This window comes from Podarcis gaigeae (genome assembly GCF_964106915.1).
Source record: "Podarcis gaigeae genome assembly, chromosome: 10".
Taxonomy (NCBI): domain Eukaryota; kingdom Metazoa; phylum Chordata; class Lepidosauria; order Squamata; family Lacertidae; genus Podarcis; species Podarcis gaigeae.
In genome coordinates, this window is record NC_139686.1 from 28257311 (window position 1) to 28263310 (window position 6000).

The window sequence follows — 6000 nt, forward strand, 5'->3', positions numbered from 1 at the left end:
ATTGAAACTGGCACCTTCTGTAGAAAAAGCCTGTGTTTTATCCTTGAGCTTCTCTCTTCTCCAAAAACCATGATAAATCTCACTGATCCCTCTTCCCGTTTCTCCCACATTTTTGCTTCCCAGCTTGTAGGAAAAAGCAACTGCCTACCTATAGCCATATTTCCTGAATTCTAAACAATCTCTCTGTTTAAGCATTGCTTATATCTAGGGCTTTCTTTGTTAGGGAGGAAGTTAATAGTTAAGAAGCAAACAAGCCCTTCAGATATGATTAGGTTCTATCCCTCAGGTGGCCTCAGGCCTCATATGCAAGCTGCAACTAAATCTTCCTGCTCATCTATGCCTCATTTTTCTCTGTGCGTCAAACCAGGAGGAAAATACGGTGTTGTGAGGTTGCATTTATGAATTCCAATCACTTTCACATTCTCGGATATAAGGCACTATGTAAAATTTTGCTGAGGCTAGCAGGCACTGGGGTGGGGAGGGGGGTGTTCGTACAAAAGACCTATTGATTTCAATAGGATGGAATCTGTGTTGTGTGTGCCCAGGAAACTAAGTTACTTGCTCAAGGTCAGGCAAGGAATCTGGAAGGCACAGAAACCAGGGGCAATCTTGACATGCGCTAAACACATCCATGTATTTAATACGTCCTGAACTGATCTGGTTTTTATCTGAGTCCTCAGTCAAGATCAGTGTGCATGAGGGGGTTTAAACTTTCACCCACCATTCAAAAATATATTATTCAGAATGTATTCCAAGAGCAGCTTATGGAGTCATTCATACCCCTACAGACAACCATAATCTCATTTACTCATACCTATCAACTAGTGGCGTAGCGTGGGTTGTCAGCACCCGGGGCAAGGCAAGTAATTTGCACCCCCTAACCCGTGGATTTGCGCCCCCTAACCCGTGGATTTGCGTCCCCTAACCCATGGATTTGCGCCCCCTAACCCTAACCCCCAAATGTTGCACCCGGTGCGGCCGGCCCCCCCTGCACCCCCACGCTACGCCACTGCGATCAACTGCCTCAGAAAAACCGGGACATCCCATTTCCCCCACAAGCATATGGTGGCTATTTTGGATGCCTTTTTGACTGAGATCTAGCCCCAGAAAAACATTTTTCTGGGTCCACAATCTCACACGGGTCATGTGAGTTGTGCAGGATTTCAGAAGATGGATTGTATCCAATTCTAGACCTACTCAGAGCAGAACCCACTGAAAATAACAGCCATCTCTAACTTTAGCCTATTAATTTCAGTGGGTCTTCTCTGAGTAACAATTAGCTGGATACATGGTTACTGAAGAGCTCTCCATAGAAAAAGGGACACGACAGGGGTGCCCAATATCCCCACTATTGTTTATATCTGTCTTGGAGGTATTGTTAAATATGATTAGGGGGGACCAGCTGGTTGAAGGAATTCAGGTCGGAGCCAAACAATATAAACTGAGGGCCTTTGCAGACGACCTAGTATTGACTCTACAACAGCCAGACACTAGTACGAAAAGAGTTTTAGAATTAATTCAAGCTTTTGGTCAGGTAGCAGGATTTAAGCTGAATAAGCAAAAAACTAAAGTCTTGGAGAAAAATTTAACAAATGAGTTAAAAGAGAGGTTTCAAAGTGAAACGGGATTAATGGTGGCAAAAAAAGTGAAATATTTGTGGATTAACATGACATCTAAAAACGTGAACTTATTTAAAAGATAACTATGACAAATGTTGGACAGAGGTAAAGAAAGATCTAGAAATATGGTCAAATTTGAGACTTTCCTTGTTAGGCCGAATTGTTGTAATCAAGATGAATGTATTGCCTAGAATGCTATTTTTGTTTCAGACATTACAGATTGTGGATAAAATGGACTGTTTCAAGAAGTGGCAGAAAGATATATCTAAATTTGTCTGGCAGGGCAAAAGGCCCAGAATAAAATTTAAGATATTAACTGATGCAAAAGACAGAGGGGGGGTTTGCCCTGCCGGACTTAAGACTGTACTATGAATCGGCAGCTTTCTGCTGGTTGAAAGACTGGCTACTTCTTGAGAACACAGACATTTTGGATTTGGAAGGATTTGATAATAGATTCGGTTGGCATGCATATATCTGGTATGACAAGGTAAAAATTCACAAAGGGTTTAAAAATCATATTGTCAGGAAAGTGTTATATAATGTTTGGATTCGATATAAGGATTTGTTGGAAAATAAAACCCCTAGGTGGCTGTCACCAATAGAAGCTAAGGAGGTGAAAAGACCTAATATGGAATCCAAATGGCCAAAATACTGTGAAATTCTAGAGCAAGAGAGTGGAAAAATTAAATTACAGAGTTTTGAGAAAATAAAGTCTAAAGTACGAGATTGGCTTCATTACCATCAAATAATGGAGGTGTTTAAACAAGACAGGAAAATTGGCTTCCAGATGGAGAGATCAAAACTAGAAACAGAACTGTTAGAACCCAATACTAAGAACTTATCAAGAATGTATAACTTGCTGTTGAAATGGAATACATTAGATGAGACAGTCAAATCAGCTATGATTAAGTGGGCAGAAGACATTGGTCATGACATTATGTTTGCGGATTGGGAACAGTTATGGACCACCGGTATAAAATTTACAGCATGTAATGCCTTAAGAGAAAATATTATGAAAAGGATTTACAGGTGGTACATGACCCAAACCAAGCTCGCAAAAATTTATCATTTGCCCAACAATAAATGCTGGAAATGTAATGAGACTGAAGGAACCTTTTATCACCTTTGGTGGACTTGCCCGAAGATTAAGGCCTTCTGGGAAATGATTTATAATGAAATTAAGAAGGTACTTAAATGTACTTTTCATAAGAAACCAGAGGCATTTCTCCTGGGCATGGTCGGCCAATTGGTGTCAAAGAAGGATAGGACATTTTTTATGTACGCTACCACAGCAGCAAGGATCCTTTTAGCAAAGTATTGGAAGACACAAGAACTACCCACACTGGAAGAATGGCAGACAAAGGTGATTGACTACATGGGACTGGCGGAGATGACTGGCAGAATCCGTGACCAAGAAAAAGAGACGGTGGAGGAAGATTGGAAGAAATTCAAAGTATATCTTAAAAACTGTTGCAAAATTGATGAATGCTAAAATGTCAAGGGAAAGAAAAATATAGAATTACAGCTGTAAGCGATTAAGTATGAGAAGAAGTTCAAAAAGAAAATAAGTAATTAATTAATTGATGTGAAGGGTTGCTGAAGAAATTTTAAAACAGGGATGCAGAAAAGGGGAGGTAAGGGGAAGTCCGAGAAGCAAGGTTTATGAAAAAGAGGTTTTGAAATTATATGTGTTTATATGCTTTTGTTGGTTTATGCGTGTGTGTTGTTTTGTCTTTAATTTGTGTTGGAAAATTAATAAAAAATTATTAAAGATAACAATTAGCTGGATACAACCCACAGTACCCTTACCAAACTACAATGCCCCAAATTTCCTCAGAGAAGACATCACTTTATTGTTATATTTATATCCCCGCCAATTATCATTTTTCTACCAATTATTTTTATTGATTTTCCATAATTTTTAACAAATTGTCACCAAATTAATACAAATTCAATTAAAGAGCTGACTCCCCCCCCCATATGTCCCCTCTATTTTCCTCCCTCCTTTGCTGCTACCAATAAAATAACATTTCCAACTATCATTTCAAAGTACAGTCACCTTTTCTCTCTACACACCACCTGTTTAATTACCAATTTCTGCTATGGCTTTTATACATAACCTGTCCTCAAAATAGTTGAGTAGAGTAAATCCGCTTTTATCACTCTATAATAGTCATTCATCATCTTCGAAACATTTTCTTCTGATATCTCTTGAGTAACACTTTGCCTGAGAAAAACAGATCTTGTTTCCTCCCAGACAGCAGCATCCACACATATCCCACACCCATCACTGAATACAATGAAAACTTCTAAAAACTGCTTTGAGGCTTTTTTTTTTCAAAAAGAGAGAGAAAAGGCCGTGTGCAAATTTTGTGAAATAAATAAAATAATGAATGAAACAGTTTAAACAGTTTAAACTCTTTAAAAAACAGTTTAAAACTTCTAAATAAAACATAACACTGCTAAACTGAGATAGAAATGGGTTTATAGAGTAGATCTTGGCCTCAAAATCTGCTTAAGAGGGCCGCAGCCTCTCAGTCCATTTGTATAACCATAGATGATTATAATGATGGTGATTAATTAAATTTATATACAGTCGTATCTCGGAAGTCGAACACCTTGCAAGTCGAACGTTTTGGCTCCCGAACACTCAGAAGTGAATGTTCCAGTTTGCAAACATTCTTTGTAACCTGAATGTCCAACATGGGTTCCACAGCTTCCAATTGGCTGCAGAAGGTTCCTACAGCCAACTGGAAGTCGTGCCTTGGTTTCCAAACATTTTGGAAGTCAAACGGACTTCCGGAACGTATTCCGGGGTACGACTGTACTGCCCTTCCACCAAAGGTCACCGGGTGGTTTACAGGGGAGAAATTACAAAATGCACAGCATAACATAGCAAAACGAAAACAATAACCTCCCCTCCCTCAACCTCCCAGGGAGGTCAGACACTCCAGCTTCATGCTCTGGAAAGAATTTGGTTGTGTTTCTCTGCTGGATTGCTCATCCATCACTTTCCCTCGGCGTTTCTAGCAGAACTGTGTATCCAAGGGCTCCAGCTGCAGCCATCAAGGCCTGCCTATGTTGAAGATGGGCTCATACATCGTTACTGCAGGCAAAAGGGCCTCACTGTTCTCTTCCTGCACCACTCAGAGGCTGCCTGCCGGCTGCCCCCTCCCTGAAACCCCCTCACTCACTTTTGCAGCCAGACCACAGAATTGCTTAGAGATTGAAAACCTGTTGGGGTGAATTACAGAGGCGGCTGGCAGGGGCAGCTGGAGCAACGAAGGGTTCAGTATATTTAAACTCACCGTAGTAAAACCATAATGGGATTTTGCACGCCGCTGCGACCAGAATACCCAAACTGGCTCAGCATCTCTTGCTTGGCCAGGCTTGTGCCTCTGCGACAGCTACAGCTGCTCCACAACCAGAATAGAAGCAGCCTGCAAGGTGAGGAATCTGATTATGTGAGACCTTCTCAAAAAAAAAGTCCTCTCCCAGCAGGGACATCTGCTTCATTTAGAGGAGGAAGATGATGTTCTGGGATTCATGTGCACAGGGAGACAGAAAAGGGCAGCGGGGAGGAAAATGAAGGGAAATGAGAAAGGGAATGAGAAACCAGCTGTTTCTCATGTGATCCATCCCAGGACATCTTAGCAACAGCTGTTGTCTGCACCTTACCCTGGGACATGTCCCCGATTATACTTGGTACACAGACTTTCCTTCTGGGATCCTTTGCAAATAAATGAGCGCTCCTTTCAAAAAGGCTGCTGCTTGTCATATACAACATAGCTGTGTAAGATTCCCTGAGTTTACCTGGAATTTCTTAGTCTTCAAGGAGCTGAAGGCTAGGTGTCAAGGCGAGAGTCGGGCACAGGTCAGCAATAACTCACAAGGTGCCACTGAAGCGAACTCTCTGTTCATAGAAACAAAACAGCTCAGACCTAGTGAGCACAGCAACTCTTCCCAGTAAGTCTTGCCCCAATGAGGCAGTTGTGAGGACTGAAAGTCCCCATCTTCCCACAGCTCCCTAAGTCTCCTCCTCCCCCAAGTCTTTCCCAAGCAACATGAGACTTCTCCACCTTGCCTGTCTTTGCTTCTTCCTCCTTTTTCCCCTTCATGTTTGAGGAGACCAGCAGGGAGGAGAGCTGGTCACAGCAGGAGGAGGAGACACCCTGGATTTTTCAGCAGCCTGCCTCATCTCTGCTTCCTGGACCCCTCCTCTTCAGCTTCCACTTCTGCCTTTGGTTCTGGACTGTTCTCTGCCCAGCCTCTTCCTGATCACTAACCCTGTTGCCCTTTCAGATTCTGACACCTCCCCCTCCTCCCAGTGTGCTCCTTCTTCTCCCTCTGACCACTCACCATTGTCCCACCACCAGTCTCC